Source organism: Microcaecilia unicolor, chromosome 1 (assembly GCF_901765095.1).
Source record: "Microcaecilia unicolor chromosome 1, aMicUni1.1, whole genome shotgun sequence".
In the NCBI taxonomy this organism is placed as follows: Eukaryota; Metazoa; Chordata; class Amphibia; order Gymnophiona; family Siphonopidae; genus Microcaecilia; species Microcaecilia unicolor.
The window spans coordinates 578,562,051-578,585,956 of record NC_044031.1 but is presented as its reverse complement, the minus strand read 5'-3'; the positions used below and the strand labels follow the sequence as shown (position 1 = coordinate 578,585,956).

The following is a 23,906-nucleotide window of genomic DNA, read 5'->3' as shown; positions in this document are numbered from 1 at the left end:
GCAGAAACAAAGGAGGTGAATGATTTGGGTGGAGGAGGAGCCCAGATAAAGGTACTTCAGCAACTTAAATCTTTGCCGCTGAAAAAAACAGAACTGATCACCCTAGAGACAATTTGGGACGCTTTGGTGAGTTTGTAAAACACTTTTTCTAATAAGATTTCTACACTGGTGATGTACTCAATCATTTCCTGAAATAATTGTTGAATTGGAAACTAAGATACAACAATCAAAGTCTTTTGAACTTTCAACTAAGTCTGATATTGATAAACTTAAGGATGGACAAGGTACTTTAATTAAAGAGAATTTACTGTTACAAAGGAAAATAAAAAATTTGGAAAATCAGCAAAGAATGAAGAATTTGCTGTTTATAAATTTTTCTAAATTACCAGCTGTTGCTCCTGTATTACCTTTAAGAAATATTTAACAGAAATTTTGAAAATACCAGAGCAAGTATATCCTCCAGTTTCAAAAATGTATCATCTTTTACCTTATGTTAAGAAACCCTCTGGTCAATTATTAACAGTGAGTCCTGAAGTACCTTTTGATGAGTTAAATTTGACTCAGACAATAGAAGATGAAACTATTTGTCCTACAACCAGATCGTGATTGGATTCTGAAGACTTTTTTTCGTCATGGACAAGAACTTTTTTGAATCATAAAATTACAGTTTTCCTGATGTATCTAGACAAACTCAAATAAGGCGCCAATCTTTTTTGAAATTACGTCCACGTGTTCTTCCGCTGGGGGGAACCTTCTGGCTTAATTTTCCATATAAATGTGTGATTAAATTAAATATGTTTTCTTTGAAATTGATCATTTGGTGTCTTTTCTGGACTCTAAACAGACCCTTGTCTCATCCCCCCTGTTATCAGCTCCTGTAATATCTACTCCGTAATTTTTGTAATGCTTGGGTTGCTCTTCCACTATTTCTTTTGTATGGTTCTTTGAATTGTGCCTTGCCTCCTTCTACTATGTGGACTTGAGATACAATTGTCACTTATAAGAATTTATATATGATTATAATTGTTTTTCCTTTATTGATTTGTGACATTTTTCTTTTCTGTTCAAGAATTTTCCTTGTAGAAAATTTCTTTAAATAAAACTTTTTTTTAAAAATGCAGTAGCTTTCATCTCTTGTATGCACCAAATCTTTAGAGGTACAGGTGTCTGCTGTTTCATCTCCAGTACACTCAGTGGGCACTTCAGGCAATGTCCAAGTATCTTTCCAAATCTTCAGGAGCAAAGGTATACAAGCGTTCTAGGGCCCATCTGTGGACTCACTCCACTAAAATCTTGCAGAAGAGTGTTGAGTGGTGGTTATCCCATAGGGGAGCTAAAGGGATGGGGGTGGTGGGGGTAGACAAATACTAAGGAGAAATTACGTCTAACCTGATAATTTTCTTTAGTCAACTCCACTGCTCTGCACAAATGGGTGTTTTCCCTTCCTACCAGAAGGTGGAGGTAGAGAAACTGAATTCTGCCAGTGACATCACCACAAAGTTGCTAAGAATGGTATATTGATCTCCTCCTACTTTGGACTGATTTGACTGTTATGGTGGTGGTTTTCTTATGTTTATTTTCCTCTTTTTAATTGTGTACTCTTTCATGTAGTCTTTTGGATTTCTGTAAAACGTGGATTGGCTTGCATCCAGGTACCACCCAGAGTGACCGTGAGCTTCAGAAAGCCACCAGTCCCCTCTGTATTTAGTGCCCAGAACAGGACTCCAGCCAGGAACCCTCTGGCCCCCAGGGGCTCCACCGACTGAGGAGCCAGCTTCCATTTGCAGGACATGCTTAGCCATCTGGATTAAGCTCTGAGCCAAAAACATATATGTAGTAATAGGGTAAATCGGGGAAGGGGGGGGAGTTTTCACATTACTGTAGCTCTTCAACAGATCTCATCCAAAACAGCAACCATCACAGATTGAGTACCAGAAACCTTGCTGAAATCTACTAATACAAAATCAAATATATCATTCTCTTCCAAATAGCAACTTTTTTGTTTCCGTGTTTACCTTTTCTTGCACTTTTCCTTGCCCTTCACCCTGATTTTTGTTTTCACTAAGCTGCTACCGGTACCATCCCAGCAGTATTGCCTACCGACCTTTTTCTTTTGCAATGTGCCACCCATCAGCACTGTTTTTTTTTTTTCATCTCAACACTGCTGCTCCTGTTAGCATTATTTTCTTTGCCGTATCATCTGCAGTTTGTCTCCTCACTGCCAGTCTAGCATGATACTTCTTTTCTCCCGTTTGAGTTTTTAAAGATGTTTTTTACATGGGTGTTCCCCCTTTCTCAAGTATGTTTCTTTTTATACCTTCATTTTGTCTCTGAGTGTACATTGTTGTAGTTCCCAGCATTTCATTGTTCTCTTTATTTCTTAGGTTAACTCTGGCTTCTATACCTATAGAGTGCTGAGCAGCCATATATTTACACTTCACAGGTACTGAGGTTTTTTTTTTTTTTTTTTTACAGTTTTTTTTCCTGTCTTCTAGAATACTTTGTTACGTCTCATGGGTATGCGGTCCTTCTGTTGAAACACTTAGACATTACGTTGACCTCATTTCTAACCATTCCAACAAGGCCAGTATAGCAAAACTAAGGTCTAACCATCTTTCTTATGTTCACCTACCAAGTTGGTACAGCTATATGTAATTTCTACCTTGAACTGTTTGGCCATACTGCTTGATTTGTACACACTGGATGATATATGTATTTATTTCCATACATCCAAGTTCTTTTTACTACAACTTTTTATTTTTATTTAGGTTTTATGTGTCCATAACAGATTGCGTTTACTGTTAGACACCTCTTATGTTGTCATGATTTTTATATTTAATCTATATTTTAACTTTATATTTATTTCTATGTCTTATGTGGTTAGCCTTTTATAGGCACATATTTGTCATGCACCACGGATGTATCTATTTGTTCTATACACATACAGTGGGGGAAATAAGTATTTGATCCCTTGCTGATTTTGTAAGTGTGCCCACTGACAAAGACATGAGCAGCCCATAATTGAAGGGTAGGTTATTGGTAACAGTGAGAGATAGCACATCACAAATTAAATCCGGAAAATCACATTGTGGAAAGTATATGAATTTATTTGCATTCTGCAGAGGGAAATAAGTATTTGATCCCCCACCAACCAGTAAGAGATCTGGCCCCTACAGACCAGGTAGATGCTCCAAATCAACTCGTTACCTGCATGACAGACAGCTGTCGGCAATGGTCACCTGTATGAAAGACACCTGTCCACAGACTCAGTGAATCAGTCAGACTCTAACCTCTACAAAATGGCCAAGAGCAAGGAGCTGTCTAAGGATGTCAGGGACAAGATCATACACCTGCACAAGGCTGGAATGGGCTACAAAACCATCAGTAAGACGCTGGGCGAGAAGGAGACAACTGTTGGTGCCATAGTAAGAAAATGGAAGAAGTACAAAATGACTGTCAATCGACAAAGATCTGGGGCTCCACGCAAAATCTCACCTCGTGGGGTATCCTTGATCATGAGGAAGGTTAGAAATCAGCCTACAACTACAAGGGGGGAACTTGTCAATGATCTCAAGGCAGCTGGGACCACTGTCACCACGAAAACCATTGGTAACACATTACGACATAACGGATTGCAATCCTGCAGTGCCCGCAAGGTCCCCCTGCTCCGGAAGGCACATGTGACGGCCCGTCTGAAGTTTGCCAGTGAACACCTGGATGATGCCGAGAGTGATTGGGAGAAGGTGCTGTGGTCAGATGAGACAAAAATTGAGCTCTTTGGCATGAACTCAACTCGCCGTGTTTGGAGGAAGAGAAATGCTGCCTATGACCCAAAGAACACCGTCCCCACTGTCAAGCATGGAGGTGGAAATGTTATGTTTTGGGGGTGTTTCTCTGCTAAGGGCACAGGACTACTTCACCGCATCAATGGGAGAATGGATGGGGCCATGTACCGTACAATTCTGAGTGACAACCTCCTTCCCTCCGCCAGGGCCTTAAAAATGGGTCGTGGCTGGGTCTTCCAGCACGACAATGACCCAAAACATACAGCCAAGGCAACAAAGGAGTGGCTCAGGAAGAAGCACATTAGGGTCATGGAGTGGCCTAGCCAGTCACCAGACCTTAATCCCATTGAAAACTTATGGAGGGAGCTGAAGCTGCGAGTTGCCAAGCGACAGCCCAGAACTCTTAATGATTTAGAGATGATCTGCAAAGAGGAGTGGACCAAAATTCCTCCTGACATGTGTGCAAACCTCATCATCAACTACAGAAGACGTCTGACCGCTGTGCTTGCCAACAAGGGTTTTGCCACCAAGTATTAGGTCTTGTTTGCCAGAGGGATTAAATACTTATTTCCCTCTGCAGAATGCAAATAAATTCATATACTTTCCACAATGTGATTTTCCGGATTTAATTTGTGATGTGCTATCTCTCACTGTTACCAATAACCTACCCTTCAATTATGGGCTGCTCATGTCTTTGTCAGTGGGCACACTTACAAAATCAGCAAGGGATCAAATACTTATTTCCCCCACTGTATATGACCCCTGATAACTGTGTTATTATTCACTTATTTGATTATATAATTTTTATATACATATTTGACTGTTTTTATGAGTTTTTTTTATATATATGTTTTCTGTATTGTTTAGGGACTCCTGAAGCAGGGCTTTGTGGCCAAAACATGATTTGTGTCAAGTCCATTATACTTTGAATAAAGCTTCTGATGTGAACTCTGCATCCAATGCATCATCCTGCGTGTCACCTCCACTATGTTTGTTTGCTTTGGAAATTCTAAGGTTACACCACACCTTACACTGGTGATATCCCTGCCTCCATCTGCTCACCCACGACCACTTGTAAAGAAAAGCAGTTTAATCTTACCTCTAAGGTGGGAAAATATAGTATCAAGTACTCAACACAAAATTACTTCAGGTCCAATATTCAGCAGGACTTATGCAGACAGTACAGCTCCTTCCCAGTAAAATCCTGTTCAATGGGTCACAGTCAGATATTCAGCAGCACTTACCCAGATAGTGCAGCTGATTTTCCAGTCAGACCACCTCAACAATATTGGGGAATCTGGGTGGGGCCGGAAGTAACCAGCAATATTCAGTCCACTAACTGGTAGCTATCTGGATAGCTAGGACAACTTTTTGCTATCCTAACTTTATTCTGGGTACCTATCTTGAGTATCACCAGTACATAGATAAGTGAAGGCAGCCACATTATAGCTGGATATTCAGTAACAGTATCAGGGTACAGCCCTGCACTGAAATCAGGGTATAGAAAGTCTGACGTGGTCAGTATTTAAAAACAAACAAAAAAAAGCTGACCACCCTTATTTACTTCAAATGTAATAAACATGCACACAGCACTAACTCAACTGCCTCCCTGATCCCATCATCCCCTCACCTCCGTTCTGTCCCTTCACGAAACCATTCAGTTTCATGTAAAACTGTTCCTGTAGCAAGTGATGTCCGAGGACAGGAAGACACAAATTTTCACATATTGGTAACATCATCCAACAGAACTCTATGTGGGAACTTAACCCTAGAACTGGAACATAAAATTTGAGAATGTTTTAGTTTACCATCGTTGTGTGGGACCATCTCAATCCATTATAAGCTCAGTAGATTACAACTCTTTGGGGAGGTGGGAGGGTTGTGAGGATTTATGTCTGTGTCTTTAGAGAACGCCTGCTTTAGGTAAATATTTTCTCTGAGGACAAGCAGAACAGTGAAATCCTCATACATTGGATTCCTTAGCTAGTCTTCCTACAAGAGGAAAAGGAGCGGACACTAGAAAAAACTGGCGCTGCAACAGTAGTTTTGGTGGCAACAAGCCTTATTAAACATTTTTGAATTTGTTTTGGAACACAGTTTGAAACAAAAAGTAATGGGCCTAAGGAGGATGGAATTGGATTCTAAACCTAAATAGATTCTGGAGGACTGTCTGAGTGAACTTATTATCATGCTGGGAATCTTGTAGGGGGTTGTTTTGGGGTGTAGGACCAGTTTGCAGGATGGCTAGAAAGTTGCAGGAGGAAGCTATACAGAGAGTGGGCAGTTGCCAGGGGTAGTTTTTGGTGGTGGGACAGTTTACAGAGTGGTGAGCATGAATATCTTTTAGGAGGCAAGGGAAGTTTACAGGGACAATTCTAGTTGTGTGGGGCAGTTCCAAGGGGGTAGTGGTTGGGGGTGAAGCAGTTTTATGGGTGTTGGAGCAGTAGGAGGAGTAGATTTTGGGGAAGGGCAGTTTATTTATTTATTTTTAGAGTTGGCAGTTTATAGTAGTGCTTCTCAACCCAGTCTGCAGGGAACACCCAGCCGGCCAGGCTTTCAAGGATATCCTCAATGATTATGCAGAGAGATTTGCATACCAAGGAGGCAGCGTATGCAAAGATCTCTCATGCATATAGTGGATATTATGAAAACCTGACTGACTGGATGTGTCCTGTGGAATGGGTTGAGAACCACTGGTTTAAAGGGTGGTCAGTCAGTTTGGGGGTAGTTTTTTTGGCGTTCAATATTGAATTATAGATCACATGAGAATACTGACAAAGAATTTGCAAATTTTGTGATATTTTGTGCCCTCTTCAATTGTTTCAGGAGTCTTCACTCATAGCTTATCACAGAGGGAACAATATTTGGGACTCATTACAGACTCAACCTGGTGAGGTTGGATCAACTTTTTCCCATTCATCCTGTAGTAAATATTTTTGGTATGATTATACAATTCAACACTCAACTGTCCTTCAATGCTCATTTCAATATTGACTGATTCGACTTATATGATCCATACTATTGTTTGTCCACGTGGACCTCTCTATGTGGAATGTACCAAAAAAAAGATTCAGTTACAGTTGAATGATCATAAAAGTAGACTTTTGACAACTGCTCCTATCACTTCTTTGGAGGCCCATCAGATGCAAAAGGACCATCAAGTGCAAGATATCAAATAGCATATCTCTGAGCAAATTCCCTACAAAGATCAGTTGGGGTTTACAATGCTTGTGAACATTTTTTGGATTTTCACTTTGCTGTTTCTCCCATGAGTCTTAATGAAGAATTTGATTGGATGCCTGATTTCATTGGCGGCATATGTGTTTGATCACATATTGAAGAATACGCTGATAAAATGTTTGCTTCATAGGGTGATGCATTTGTGTGCAGCAGCATTTTGAATACATCCTTTCAATTTTTAAAGCATCTGAAGTTGAATCCCTGAAGAACGGCAGCTTGAAACACAGTGTTGTGTTGGATTCCCTTGAGGAACTGATTTTGGAAAGTTCCTTTTCTGCACAACAATTACTGTGGAATGTATTGGGCCTTCGGTTTGCTTTATGCCAGATAAGTGATTTTTTTTTTTTTTAATACTGAGCACACAGAAAGGCAAAGGTGATTGGGATTTATTTGGGTGTGAAACTTTTTTTTGTGGACTCAACTGTTTGGAAATTATTGGGATTGATGAGGAGGCTGGGTGTTTAAGGAGCTGTTTTAGTCAACTGAAAATTGGCTCCTACTCCCATCTGTTTTGTTTTTTTATATGGCAATCTACTGCATTATTTAGTGGATTGTTGGAGCTGAGGGTGTGTGATTTTTTGTTTTATTGGCTTTTCTGCAAATTTATTTGGGGGGGGGGGGGATGGATTGTGGATTACAGTATTTATAAAAGCAACAAAACATGTAGATTTGTTTATAAAAAACCCACTCTCAGAACTATCCCCTATACTAGACAAATGCTCTCAAAGTTGTATCTGCTCTGAGGCAACTGCAACTATGTGCATGTACTCTATATAGGTATGTAAAATGTTATCAAGAACATGGATTGCTCCACACATATTATGCCAAGAACACCTATTCACAGACCATGTAATTTGTCAGCATACATTCTTGTCTATTAAAAAAAAACACCTGTATGGTTATATGTGTGTGTACATTTTCCACATTTAAAATATACTTTACAAATTACCACCATTGTGGCTAAGTTTAGGTCCTTAAAAAGTGTATGGGAATTTACAATCTTAATTTTGCTCTACCATTAGTAGGTCCACAGAAAAAGTTACGGTTAGGATTTCCTCAAAGGATATCCAATGGCTAAACTCTATAATGTTTTGTGCCTCAGTTGTATGTCATTTGCCTTACCTTTGTTTTCGCATAATAAAAGGTTTTGGATTATTGACCTGCCTAAACAATGAAGTTTACAGCATCTTTAGAACACCGGTAAACAAGTGCCTTCCCCTAAGTTTAAAATGTAAATAAACATGCCAATCATTTTGTATAGCAGCTTTGAAATGAGTTATTTGAGCATCAGTTTTTATTTCACGGCACTCCAAAGCAAATTATAAACTGTCAGGTATTTAAGAACATAAGCATTGCCATGCTGGGATAGACTGAAGGTCCATCTAGACCAGTATTCTGTTTCCAAAAATGGCCAATTCAGGTTACAAGTACCTGGGCAAGATCCCAAAAGAGTAAAACAGCTTTTATGCTGCTTATCCCAGATATTTCCCAACAACACACAGTATAGATGCCAGAAACAATTCCAGAGATAACTAAGGTGTGAAGTATTAAATTTGCCAAATACAAAAAAACATTTAATAAAATATTTTAAGTTTTATTTATAACAGGTGGCTTTAGTCAGGGGTCTTGAGTCACCAAAAGACTAAAGATGCCAAGGCATTATTATACCCCATATTTGTACAGGTTCTCAATCTCAGCAAAATTAAGAAGCCTGGCCTTCAGTGGCCGAGACCTTACCTTTTACCTTGTCAAATAAAAGAGAATAGTTACATACAAAAACAGTAAATGAAACAGGTAGAGGTTCAAGTGAAACCATCAGTTTCTTTGTTAAATTCCTTTCCAATCATATGAATTCCTATTTCATCTTTCCACTGGTAAACCCAAGTTTCAAGTACAGTATTTATCAAAAAAATAAAAAAAATTACAATAAAAGACTGCAAGACAAAAAAGTAAAAACAGCACAATAAATTAAACTCAAAATTAATGTCAATAACATGAACATGCGCCACTTGGTAAATCTTACCTCCCAACCAATAAATTGGAAATTGAAAACAAAGGACTCATATTGAAAGCATCACAAAGGCTCCAAATTTTGAAGATTCTTATTTTTATTCAGGAATAACTTTAGCCAAGTTTTTTTTCCCCCCAACCAGTGAACTACCAGATCTTATCAAGTATATCTGCCAAGGTCCAGTCCCTGATCTCAGCATCTTACAAAAAACACCATCAATAGTCTTAAAAATGAGGGTGCAGAGAACAGGTATAGGCATACATGTATTTCTTACTAAATGCATCATGAGTTCCTGACAACTGCATGAAATTATGGGCAGCACACAGCATGTATAGCCAAATCCTTCCCCACCTTCTATGCCCCTTCCAGCCTATCTTATCCCGAAGCTGAGTGATACAGGAGAGGCGCACTAAGCATTATACAGTATGTGACTGACTTACGAGCAGCAACTGCAGAACTCTGGCAGCCAAGATTACCAACACATCTATGCTGCATAGATGTCAACAGTTTTTCTCTTGCAGAGGCATTTGGCAATCAGGAATGGGGAGATCTGTTCATGGCAAGGAACTGAGGGAACAGGATTTTTTTTTTTTTAAAGTGTGCCATATAAGGGAAGAGAAGCCAAGGGAAGGATCATTTATCCATAGGGAATGAAGGGATCTGGAGCATATGCAGGGTAGAGAGCTACTGTAAGTGGGTGATGTGTTAAGACAGCAGAGAGCTATGAATAAAGTAGAGGAAAGATCCTAAGATGAGGTTCTTCCAAACACAATATAGCAAAATGTGATTGAAGCTCAATGAAGTGTTATTGAAAAACATTCTACAGCTGTGCATAAAACATAAATGCAATTTGTACTTCATTCTTCCACATAGAGGTTAATGCAATAAAGTATGCTAAGCTTTGATCACAGGTGCTTTAACGCACAATGCAAAAAAGGATTTTGCACGCGCGCTGTGAACAAACCCTTAGGTAGGCATACAGCGCACAGCACATTTGATATTCAGCAGAGATGACGAGTAGTGCATAGAAGACTATAAGGCTGAGCATAGGGTTCACCAATGCTGGGAGTTTTAACTCAAGTCTTCAAAAAGAAGTTAGCGTCTTTTTCTGTGGTCAGTGCTAGTTTCTTCTCTACCACATGGATACAGGACTCCAACCTTTTCTGGCGTCCTTTAAACATGTGAGAAAGAGGAATCTGAACAATAGCTACATGATGAAAGATTCCACATAAGGAGTCACTGACCAGGAAGGGGATCTAGGTGTCATTGACAATACATTGAAACCCTCTGCTCAGTGTGTGGTGGCGGCGGCTAAGAAAGCTAATAGAATGCACCTCAAAAGAGATATAGTGGAATTAGAAAAGGTAAAGAGAAGGGCGATGAAAATGATAAAGGGGATGGGACGACTTCCCTATGAGGAAAGGCTAAAGAAGCTAGGGCTTTTCAGCTTGGAGAAGAAACGGCCGAGGGAGGTATATAAAATAATGAGTGAAGTGGAAAGGGTAGACATGAATCGCTTGTTTACTCTTTCCAAAAATACTAGAAATAGGGAACAATGAAGCGCTACAAAGTAGTAAATTTAAATCAAATTGGAGAAAATATTCCTTCACTCAACGTGTAATTAAACTCTGGAATTCATTGCCAGAGAATGGGGTAAAAGCAGTTAGCTTAGCGGGGTTTAAAAAAGGTTTGGATAACTTCCTAAAAGAAAAGTCCATAAACCATTAAGATGGACTTTGCAAAAATTCAGGACTTATTTCTAGGATAAGCAGCATAAAATGTTATTGCACTGTTTTGGGATCTTGCCAGGTACTTGTAACCTGGATTGGCCACTGCTGGAAACAGGATGCTGGGCTTATGTTCTTATGATCTGAGGCAGAAGTGCATTGGGACAAAGAAACAGTGGACTTGTGACATTATGTATCAGCACTTTGACTTGCTTATACATACATACCAGAACTTGAACGGGATGTATGTGCATGAAACTCCAGGTGTCAAAATTTTCTTGTGCACCAAAATATAGCGTCTGCTAGTGTGTGCATGTCAAGTGTGCTCTCCCATGCATCACCCATTTGTTTGCTTAGCAAATTAGGAAGCAATTTTTCTTTTATGCATGTGTTAGGAAACCCTGCACCAAGCTTTAGCACGAAGCTCAAAACATGGCCCCAGAGATGCATGGGTAAATTCAGAGATAACTAGCTTGCAAATTATTATTTCTGATCATAGGGTAAAGTGTGGGAGAATTGTGCCTGCCCGAATCCTCCCGCACTTGTTTGACAGGTCTGGGCTGTCAAAAGCCCAGCCTGTCAAACACAGGGGGCTAGAGGTCCATGGGACCACCAGGCCTCTAGTACCCCTGCCCCAAGTGAAGCAACATGGGGGCTGGAGGTCTGCCGGACCTCCAGCTCCTGTGACACGGGGCAGGTTCGACTTCCTGCTCCTGGGGGGGGGGGGGGGGGTAGGTTGCTGCATTGGACAGGGCTCACCATTCCTCCCCAATGGACTGCAAACCCTAACACCATCTCCCAGCTGGTGTAGGGTTTGCCGTGGATAGCATGTCAATGTTTGGTGCGCTGCTCGCTGATCATTGGGGAGGAATACATTTAGCTTGCATTTGCATGCTACTTGCACTAAGAGCCCTGTTTTGCATGCATTTGCATGTTGCGTTCAGAGCCCACGAGCACGTTGTTTTACACGCTCAGGGCTCTGATCATAGGGTGGTTGCAAACACAGGAGCACGTATGGCGTTAACAGCCTCTAGTGCCTGCGTTAGCTTCTGATCATCGGCCCAAAAATGAGCAAGAAAACCCTCTTGAGACAGGAAAAAACCAACAGTACATGACTACAAGTTGCCTTGAGCTACTACTTAGGTGCAAGCTAAATTCAAGTAAATGTATATATATATACACACACGTGTACATATATAACCACGTCAATTTAAAGCTGGCATCGTGGGAAAGTTGCCAGAGCTTCCTGCCATAAGATCGGCATACTCAACTAATTTTAAAGTCTCTGTGCTTCACTGTGGGGTCCTTTTACTAAGGCACGCTAGCGAACCATATATTTCTATAGACGTTTAATGTTTTGTGTGCACTAATCATTAGCGTGCACTAAAAATGCTACTGTGCCTTTGCAAAAGATCCCCCGAGTTCAGTCCCTCTGTCCCAACTCTCATTTTTAAATCTAAAAGAGACAGTGGGGGTTTTAGCGCATATGTAATTTTGTTTGTGCATTATGTACGCCTTCTTCCATGTTTGCATTACCTGTTTTACAGAGGCTGTGGACCAAATACTCTTGTTAATGAATACCTTCCTTGAACTCAAAAAGTTTAGAAAAAACCAGTGTTAGACAATATTCACTTATCTTTACACAAACCTCACATTTACTCATTTATGTTTGTTTCCTGTCTGCCTTAGGCTACATTCTAACCCTAGGCATATTCAAATGCATTAAAAAATGCATTTCTGCACATCTTGGGTTCATTTCTGGATACATAACATTACACAAGTATCTCATACATGATAAACAGCTGTCTTTGACCTTCACACCACTTTAGCATTATCTAGATTAAAACTAAAGATACGATTTTAAACAGATCATTTGCCAATTTACAAGCATATTTAATTTCAAAATACTTAGAAAGTGGTCTAGTTACCATTGGCTTTCTTAAAGTATCGTTTGTAACAAACTGGAGTACCTCTTTGAATACTGTTTTAAAATGTTGCTCACGAAAATCTACACGCTTTAAAATTAGGGTTTTTTTCCCCAGTCATCATAGTCGGAACATGCCACTAAGGTACAACCTCTTTTAAAGAGGAAAAGTGTATAGCGTGCCACTATCAGCCAAGTCACCGGCAAAGTTACGGCAAGCGCTTTGTGAAGCTCAAAGAGATGGGGGATGGGGAGAGATGGGAAACAATCACGGAGGAGTTCTGTTCCTCCTCCAGCCTGGGCTATTCAACAGATTTATTTAATCCCATACATATAAGCAAGGAAAAAAAAGCCTCAAAAAGTTATCAAAACCAAACTAGAGAACAAGCTCCACGGACAGCAGCTACATTCACCTCCGGCACCAGCTGCGGTTTTTTTTTTTAGAAGCAAAATACCAAGCTCGAAACTAGGCCATGGAAAAAAAAAAAAACAGCAAGGATACGCTACGAAACGAAAGGCGAGTTGGGTAGGAGAGAAAAAAAATCAACCCACCCGGGTCCACATCCCACCCATGATACCCATCTGACTAAGGGGGAAACCCGACATACAGGCCCAAGCCTCTGCTCACCCCTACTCGGCAAAAGGTAAACGACCGATACTGCGGGATCTCCACTTGAGAAAAAAATCAACAGACTCTACCACTCGTAACACCCATAGCATTAGGGGGGGGGGGGGTCTCAGGCTCGGTTCCGCACACTGCAGCCCCCTCCCCCTGGGGGGAGGGGAACTGTGAGGCCAACGCGCTTAATTAGTTTCCTCAGACCCCCAGCAAGAAGAGCCAAAGGACTACATACTACTCCCCCACACCCTGCAACTAATTAGCCAGCGCGGACAACACAGCCCAGTGAAGGGGTCTTTGGGGCTGTAGCGCACACTACAGGAGTATCATGGATCCATCTCACCTGCTCTTTCTGTCTCTACTATGCAGCCTGAACCAGGGTGGTTGTCCGAGTTGGGCGCTCCGCCTACCCCACCGGACCCCGTCCTCAGTCGCCTCTCACGTCGCCTTTACGCGCGCGCGACGCGGCGCGCAGTCTTTATAAGCGGCGAAGGGGGCGCTCCTGGTCCATAAATTGCGTCGGGACGCGCCCCACGCCTCTTTGTCAGTAGAGGCTATCCCAGCCAAGATGGCGGATACGCGTACTGGCGGTTATTGTGTCTACGAGGCGGGGGAAAGCCCATGTCTTCTTTAGTGGCTTTTTCTCTTTCGCAGAGTCAAACCTTTTCTGTCGTCTTCCTCTAAAACATTCTGTGGTGGCAACTGGCAAGTATTTCCCCCAGCTAAGATGGCGGCGTCAAGGAGCTGCGTGGGTCACGTGCTCTTCAACTTACATGTTCTCCAGGGGCTAACTTTATGACGTAGTTTACCGTCTACAACATTAGAGAGTCATGTGACTAATCGTTAGTTTTCTGGGTTGCTCCCTCTTCCTGGGTGCTTCTATGTTTTGTTTAGGTTCGACTGTAAGTTCTTTGTGTGACATATGACCTTGTATATGCCTCCTCTTAGCCACTGCAAACATTACTGTAGAAAGGGGGGGAGAGAGGTGTCTGAAGTACCTACCATGGTTTTTTGTGAGTCGATGATGGCAGGCTCAATTTTTATTGCTCTTAACTTACTGATTTTACAAGTATAATTAATTTAATACAGCAGCTGGTACCAGACAAGGATTCACAAAAGGAACTTCTGGTTAGCCAAACCTCATTGACCTTTTTGGATGAGGTGAGGTGGCAAAAGTGGGTTGGATAAGGGGGAGATGTTTAAGTTGCTTATCTGGACTGCTCTGATATTGTTCACATAAAAATCTGGTAAAAGAAAAATAAAATATATGTAAATAGGTTGTAGATAGCAAAAGAAACTGGTAAAGCAGTAGAATACTGAGAATGGATTGGTGGTAGTCTAATCTACAGAATGCAAAACGATCTCTGAGAAATCCTAGGTGTATGCAGTAGGACTGGTTCCTGTCCTGCACTTTATTAGATTAGGTACATGACTGAGGAACTAGAAGTGGAAAACACACTGGTTGCTAATTCTTAATTGCTATTTTGATGTAATTTAATATTTTCTGCAAAGTAATACATTAAGGAGATTCTCTTCTAAATTGCAGTAAAGTTTTGCAGTTACTTTGTGGTAATTACAAAGCCTCTGTGTTAACTGTTGGGGGGAGGGGCTTTCCTAGCATATACTTCTGCAGTTAATGCATGCTAAGCATATTTTTTGTGCTTTAAGTGCCCTGCAGACAAGTGCCTTTCTGTTAATGCCACCAGTTTAAATGGTGTTAAGGCAACAGATAACACCGAACAGTATGTGGTACTTTGCATTATGTGGGGTGCAGTGCCTCAATTTGTTGAAGACTGCAGACCTTGCAGAATACTGCGGTGTGTTTGATTTTTGAGTCCTTCAAATTTGAAAGTGCAATACCACTGATCTGTAAGTTGCATTGGCTGCCAACTGAAGCTCATTCAGTTTTTAGGTTATATAGTAAATGACAGCAGATTAAGACCTGTACGGTCCATCCAGTCTGCCCAACAAGATAAACTAATTTTACGTGGTATACGACACTTTATATGTATACCCGAGTTTGATTTGTCCTTGCGTTCTCAGGGCACACACAGTAGAACTCTTCCCAGCAGTGTTCTTGTACTAAATGTTCAGAAGCTAAAGTCGAAGCTCCTTAAAATTTACATTCAAGCCCATCCATATCTAATCAGTCACGATCAGGGCGTAGACCGTAGAAGTCTGCCCAGCACCGATTTTGCTTCCCCATTACCGGCTTCCACCCAATCTCCACTAAGATTTTGTGATCCATTCCTTCTAAACAGGATTCCTTTGTGTTTGTCCCACGCATGTTTGAATTCCATTACCATTTTCATCTCCATCACCTCCCGCAGGAGGGCATTCCATGTATCCTGACATTACTCCTGAGTCTGCCCCTTCCCGTCAATCTCAGTTCATATCCTCTAGTTCTACCGCCTTCCCCTCCGGAAAAGGTAGGTTTGCGGATTAATACCTTTCAAATATTTGAATGTCTGTATCATGTCACCCCTGTTTCTCCTTTCTTTTTAAGTCCAATAATTGTATTGGTTTTAGAAAGACAAACAATTTATCAATCAATAATATCAAGTAATAACATCAACTGTAACATAGAATTCAAACAAAAGAGAGAGAGCAAAAAAAAAAAAAAATCCAATTACCTAACATTATAAAATTTCAGATAATTATCCACGAGACCAAGTTTTAGCAGTAAAACATCTCACCCATTTTGTCTGCAACTGAGGTTTCAAATTTGTGAATCTGTAAAACTGAATGCCACCAAAAAGTAGGATTGAGATTAGAATTATCTTTCTAATGCATAAGAACCAGTTTTAGTGCAGCAACCACTAAAATGTTCAGTAATTTTTGTTGGGAAACATCCAATTGATCTTGGAATAGCACAGAACCTAACATAATAATTGAAGGAGTAATTGGACCCTGTACAGGAGGAATATTTGAAATAAAAGACCACACCTGACACCAAAATTCATAAAGTATTCTACAATCAAAAATCATATGAAGCAAAGTACCAATGTGCAAGCTACAGGACCAACATTTGTTGTTGTTCAAAAGACCAGCTACCGCCAATTTATGAGGAGTCCAAATCGCCCTATGATGAAAGAAATATGATGACTGTACGTAGCTGGCCGAAGCTATAGGCCTGCTCACTTTAGACCAGAGATAAGACCACTGATTGGGTGATATCTGAATTTGAAGATCGTTTTCCCAAACTGAACATAGGCTTAGTTTGCTGCTTAAACATTTTTGTATAAAAAAATTTGTAAAATTGTGATACAACATGGCCTTTGTAACAAATTTTAGAGAGGAAATCATGTATAGGAGGGGATTTTACATTTAGGTTAGAGAGATCTCTGTTCTGGGTTAACCAATGCTTAATCTGGAGCCACTTAAAGTATTGGTTGACTGGTAAAGAAAAGACAGAACAGAGATCCTCAAAGGGAACCACTGAACTACCAGAATATACATGAGCAATTGTCCTTATCCCCTTTTTTTGCCCAAATTTCCCAAAATATAGGATGCTTATTAATTTTGATTAAAGGATTGCCCCATAAGGTGGAATGAAGGGAACAAGAGCTTGAAAATTCCATATAATTATCAAGTTCATGTAAGCAAGAGAAAGAGGAAAGAATTATATTATTTTTTTTTAATCGTTCTGGAATAGATAAAGGCAAGAGATGGGGACTTAAAGAAGAGCCCCATACCAGTTGCTCCATTGCTAACCACACTGGTTGATAATATGGAGGTTTTATCAACCAGTGTGACGCCTGACCTAAAATGAATGCTTTGTGATAAACCAAAAAATTAGGAAAAAGAACACCCGCTTTTCCTTTGGTGTTTTAAAGAGATTTCAGTGCAATCCTAGGAGGCTTATAATTCCACAAAAATTTAGTTAAGATATTATCTATTTGAGTATAAAAAGCTTTTGGAAAAAGGATAAGAAGCATACTAAGGATGAAGTTGATTTTGGGCATTAGCGTCAATTTAATAGTCTCCAATCAACTCCACCGAGAAAGGTATAATGGTTTCCATGAAAGATATAGAGATTTAACCAACTCCAGGATATAATTCTTATTCAATTCCAATGTACCTTCCAAAGAGGGACATACATTAATACCTAATGATCGAATATGCTGTGGAGACCATAACAGACCATGTGGCAAAACTAGATCAGAAGTAGCATGAAAATTAAGTGGAAGAATCTCCACTTCCTTAAATTTATTAATCTTATAACCAGAAATATTAGAGTAGATAGAAGTAAGTTGAAACAAGGAGGAGGCTGAATTTCTCAAGAACAACATTATATCATCTGCATAAGCGGAGAGTTTGACTTCCAAATTTCCAATAGAAATTCGCGTGATATTTATATTATATCTAATTGCTATAAGAAATGGCTCTAGAGCTATATTAAATAGGAAAGGAATACTTGCGAAGATCCTGACCCATTAGGCTGTTACCACACATTACTGATTTGATTAGTCCTGCTCAGGTGGGTTTCATTCCTAAGCGGCACTCCGTTCGGCATGTTCGGAGAATTATTTTATCTCTGGCACAGAGCAGGGATAGGGGCGATTCGGCGATGCTAGTGAGCTTAGACGCGGCTAAAGCTTTTGACCAGATGAACTGGAGTTATTTCAGGTGCTAGATTGGGTGGGTCTCCCAGAATGGTTTTTAAGTGCGTTGCAGGTGCTCTATTCGGGGATGGAAGCACAACTAATGGTCAATGGGTGTGATTGGGTCGTTTTGCGGTACGGAGGGGAACCCGGCAAGGGTGCCCTCTATCCCCCTTCCTCTTCGATATCTCCTTGGAACCCTTGATTTGCTTGCTAAATAATTCACCTGGAGTACGGGGATTCCCGGTAGGTGCAGAAGAGGTGGTGGCTTTGGCATACGCGGATGATATTATGCTTCTTATCTCTAACCCATGGGAATCTCTTCAGAATGTTTTGATGGTTATAGAAGATTATGGTGCCTTATCGGGGTTTTCTTTAAACTTGCAAAAATCTTGTACTCTGGCTTTGAATGATGATTTGGAGCAATATTGGAGAGGTCAGTTTCCACTTCGGTGGGGGGATGGAGCTCTGAAGTACTTGGGAGTCTTTATTACTAGAGACCTAACTTCTTTGTATGCGACTAATGTGACTCCCTTACTTGAGTTGACAAAACGGAAGCTCAGGTTGTGGCAGGATTTACCTTCATCATTGTGGGGTCGGATTGCGCTGTTTAATATGATTTTGGTGCCCAAGTGGCTCTATGTGTTTCAGCAACTGCCGTTGTTTTTGTCAAGAAGAGACGAGAAGGTGTTGGGACGGCTAATACTATGGGGAGGTAAGCGGCCTAGACTTCCTCTAGCGGTTTTATCTATGCTGAGGGAGAGCGGGGGGGGGGGGGGGGGGGATGGGTCTGTTAAGTATCAGGTCTCTTACGGTTGCGTGTACGATGTGGCATATCAATGACTGCTTTAGAGGTACTTCCGAGATTTCCTTAACGCCGCTAGAGACCTCCCTATTCCCTGGGGTCCATTTTAGTCAACTACTTCATTCTGGTGGGAGGCTACCGCAACATGCTTTTCGCTGTCATCCACTGTTGGGCCTCGATGCAAGCCACCTGGCGCTGGTTATGTCGGTGACATCATTTATCTTTTCTCCTTTCTCCAGTATATCTGAAAAAGGTCTTGTCACCTCTCTCTTTACAACTTTAGCCATTTTTTCTTCCACTTGTGCTTTTGCTAGCTGTCTTTCTCTCTTCACTTCTTTGAGTTTAATCTGTTAATCTTTTCCATGATCCTCTTGTTGTGTTCTTTTGTATTACTTGAACAAAGCCTCTTTTGCTCTTATTTTTCAGCTACGTTTGGAGAACCATATAGACTTCCTGCTTCTCGTTTTTGTTTACTTTACTTGCATAAGGATAAGTGGCCATATTTATTACAGCCTTTAGCTATGACCACTGATTTTCCACATCTCCTGGGACTGCTTCTTTTTAACATATTTATAAATGACCTAGAGATGGGAGTAACTAGTGAGGTAATTAAATTTGTTGATGACACAAAGTTATTCAAAGTTGTTAAATCTCAAGAGGATTGTGAAAAATTACAAGAGGACCTTACGAGACTGGGAGACTGGGCGTCTAAATGACAGATGACGTTTAATGTCAGCAGGTGCAAAGTGATGCAAGTGGGAAAGAGGAATCCAAATTATAGTTATGTAATGCAAGGTTCCATGTTAAGAGTCACCGACCAAGAAAGGGATCTAGGTGTTGCTGATACGTTGAAACCCTCTGCTCAGTGTCCGGCAGCTAAGAAAGCAAATAGAATGTTAGGTATTATTAGGAAGGGAATGGAAAACAAAAATGAGGACATTATAATACCTTTGTATCGCTCCATGGTGCGACTGCACCTCAGATATTGTGTTCAATGTTGGTCGCTGCATCTCAAAAAAAGATGTAGTGGAATTAGAAAAGGTACAGAGAAGGGCGACAAAAATGGTAAAGGGGATGGGACAACAAGGGTTTATCAAAAAGCAAAAGCAAATAAACAGCAAGGTATGATGGTGTGGAGATTAAGTGTTACATTGTACATATGACAGAGATGACCAGTTGGGCAGAAATGTGTGAAAACAGATTTTCCGGCAATGTATGCTTCATATCTGTATGTAAGACATGGAGTTCCACCGAGAATAGTTAGGCTGTATCAGGTCCTTCTATGAACTATGTATATTTTAAAGTGTCTAATAAAGAGCTTTCATATTGATTCAGTGTGTTTGTTTTATTTTAAACATGAAGATCTTATTATATATTTATTTTATTTTTATTTATTTTAGTTACATTTGTACCCCGTGCTTTCCCACTCATGGCAGGCTCAATGCGGCTTACATATACAGGTACTTATATTTGTACCTGGGGCAATGGAGGGTTAAGTGACTTGCCTAGAGTCACAAGGAACTGTGCCTGAAGTGGGAATCGAACTCAGTTCCTCAGTTTCCCAGGACCAGAGTCCATCACCCTAACCACTAGGCCACTCCTCCACTTTATATTGGGGTGAGTCTTGAATAGGAAGAACCTTGCATATAGTAGACCAAACAAAGTAAGTCTGAGAATAAGTACAATTAAGCGATGTTTTGTAAAGTACCTATCTCCTTACATCATAACCAGCAATTTGGAGACATTGTTGAATCTATATAGTATGATCCGAGTCCAGTTAAGTCCTGAGAGCTAGAATAGATAAGTTTTGGTTACCTTTCTATGTAAATCTAAATAATCAAAGATTGCCCTAAAAAATTTAAAAGTATGCCCATTCATGGAGGAGTTGTATTTCCATATATATATTTTTTTACCTATCAGTATTTAGATTTTGTAGCAGTTGGATTGGTGAACCAGACTTTATAAGTGTAGTTGATGTGGCATTCCTGGTGGATGCAATTTAGAAATTCAACCAGATAATTTAGAATGTCATTAGTATGTGAATGGACAAATACTCTTTAAAGTACGTAAGCATTGCCATACTGGGACAGACCAAAGGTCCATCAAGCCCAGCATCCCATTTCCACCAGTGGCTAATCCAGGACACAAGTACCTGGCAAGATCCCAAAACAGTTGTCACAAGCTCCCTCGACCTCCTCATGGGCTCTCACTCGTTAGAAGGGTTCTCTCCGCTCGTCACCTCTCCGTGCTGTCCGCTCTCCAACCAACACCTCTCCGTGCTGTCCGCTCTCCAACCAACACCTCTCTGTGCTGTCTGTTCTTAGCACCTCCTTGTGCTATCTATCAGCTCTCAACTCCGCACCGCTTCGTGCTGTCCACTGTCTCAGTTCACCCTCACAATTGGGGCTGATCCATGTCATGCAGAGTAGTGCATCACCCAATTTCCCTCTTAATTGTTGAAGTAGTTAATCACAGAGTTTCATTATACTGCAGAGCCCTTCAATCCACCACCGTCCACGTGGCAAGCAGCATGAGGGCCGGGCTGCTGCCGGCAGCTTTCCTGCACTCTGACTCACTTCACTAAACAAATAATACCACCCAAACCCCAATAGTCCAGTCTTATAACTAAACACTGTCTTTAGGATGATACCTCAGGTTCAGTCTATCACTTTACTCCTTTAAATTCCTCATAGGAGTTAGAAGCATTTTCACCGCCCTCTGTCAGTCACCAACCCTCTGACAACCTCCCACAAAATGCTTAGACTGACCTGATAAAAGAACCCTCTCCACTCAGTTCAATGAAACCACTCTGCTTACTGACTCTGACCCCCCTCCACCTTCCTTTCTCCTGAGCAAAAAAAACTCCATCTGCTCCTCACCTCCTTCCTCCTGTGCAGACTCCTCCCAATCCATCGAATCAACCCCCACCCCCTCTCCCAGGTGCTGTTCCTCCACCTGATTATCCTCCATCTCCCAATCATTCCCTGCCTCTCCTACCTCCTGGGAGTTGTAGTTCTGTTTCTCCTGCTCCCTCCTTTGCAATGACTACTGGGGTCTGTAGTTCTCCTGTCTCCCATACCTCCTACCCCCTTCTCTCACCTGGGATTGCTTCCCCTTTCCTAGCTTACTGCTCCATTCTGTACTCTTCCGTCCCCCTTCCACCTCCTCCTTACATAGTACAATACATTTTATGCTGTTTATTCCAGAAATAAGCAGTGGTCTTTCTCCAAGTCCATATTAATAATGGTCTATGGACTTTTCCTTTAGGAAGCCACCCAAACCTTTTTGAAACCCTTCTAAGCTAACTGCGTTTACTACATTTTCTGGCAACAAATTCCAGAGTTTAATTACACGTTGAGTGAAGAAATATTTTCTCCGATTCGTTTTAAATTTACTGCTTTGTAGCTTCATTGCATGCCTCCTACTCCTAGTATTTTTTGGAAAGAGAAAACAAGTGATTCACATCTACCTGTTCCACTCCATTCATTATTTTATAGACCTCTATCATATCTCCCCTCAGCCGTGTTTTCTGCCAGCTGAAGAGCCCTATTCGCTTTAGCTTTTCCTCATAGGGAAGTCGTCCCATCCCCTTTATCGTTTTCAATGCCCTTCTCTGTACCTTTTCTAATTCCACTATATGTTTTTTGAGATGCGGTGACCAGAATTGAACACAATATTCAAGGTGCGGTCGCACCATGGAGCGATACAAAGGCGTTGTAACATCCTCATTTTTGTTTTCCATTCCTTTCCTAATAATACCTAACATTCTATTTGCTTTCTTAGCCGCAGCAGCACACTGAGCAGATGGTTTCAACGTATCGATGATGCCTAGATCCCTTTCCTGGTTGGTGACTGCTAATGTGGAACCTTGCATTACATAGCTATAATTCAGGTTCCTCTTTCTCACATTCATCACTTTGCACTTGCTGACATTAAACGTCATCTGCCATTTAGATGCCCAGTCTCCCAGTCTTATAAGGTCCTCTTGTGATTTAACAACTTTGAATAACTTTGTGTCGTCAGCAAATTTAATTTCTTCATTAGTTACGCCCATCTCTAGATCATTGATAAATATGTTAAAAAGCAGTGGTCCCAGCACAGACTCCTTGGGAACACAACTATCTACCCTTCTCCATTGAGAATACTGGCCATTTAACCCTACTCTCTCTGTTTTCTATCTTTAACCAGGTTTTAATCCACAATAGTACACTACCTCCTATCCCATGCCTCTCCAATTTCCTCTGGAGTCTTTCATGAGGTACTTTGTCAAACGCCTTTTGAAAATCCAGATACACAAAATCAAGTGGCTCACTTTTATCCACATGTTTCTTCACCTCTTCAAAGAAATGTAATAGATGGGTGAGGCAAGATTTCCCGTCACTAAATCCATGTTGGCTTTGTATCATTAATCCATGCTTTTGAATATGTTCTGAAATTTTGTTCTTTATAGTCTCCACCACTTTGCCTCTCACCGACATCAGGCTCACTAGTCTATAATTTCCTGGATCTCCTCTGGAACCCTTTTAAAAAATTGGCGTTACGTTGGCCACTCTCCAATCTTCCAGAACCATGCTTGATTTTAAAGGTAGTTCTGCAAGTTCATTTTTCATTTGATGATGAAGCAGAAGGGCCATGTCTGACTTGTTTCTCCAGTAGTTCCAAAGCAGGATAGGAGAGTTTGTGAATATTTGGTGCCAGGAGCAACAGTGACTGTACTACTGCAGTTGTGGCAGGCTGTGCAGGAGCAGGACAGCTGCTGGTCCTGGATAGCTTCCAAGTTTAATAATAATTGATATAAAATTATTGTAAACCGCTTAGTTATTATAATAGGTAGTATAACTAAGACAAATGAAAAGCTTCAGTATTCATGAACACAGCAAAACACTCAAAACTTCCCTGAGGCCTGATGTCCATATGCTGCATCAGTCACAGAATCCTGATTCCCTTCTTGTGCTTGGTAAGAGCTGGGGAGTTCAGGAGGAAGGTACTCCCAATGACGGGCTGGATTTGACCAGAGGATGAATAGCAGGAGACTTAGGGGAGTCAGGCTCCCTTGCTGTGGGATTTTCCTTGTGGTGTTTGAAGTTCACTAGTGAATCTGATTTAGAAAACCGTGTGAAATCAACTGCAGACATTTAATTTATTTATATACTGCCTTTCAGTGATACAACCAAAGACATCTTGTATTCAG

The 23,906-nt window shown here is 40.9% G+C and overlaps 1 protein-coding gene across 1 annotated transcript in view; it reads right to left on the bottom strand.

Moving 5' to 3' along the window:
* Positions 1 to 14,036, bottom strand: part of LOC115480152 (zinc fingers and homeoboxes protein 2-like) — a 71,937-nt gene extending 57,901 nt beyond the window's left edge. The window contains exon 1 of the mRNA XM_030218638.1: positions 13,650 to 14,036. The gene's annotated coding sequence lies outside the window, so the exon portion shown is untranslated. The remainder of the gene's footprint in view (positions 1 to 13,649) is intronic.
* Positions 14,037 to 23,906: the final 9,870 nt, after the last annotated feature.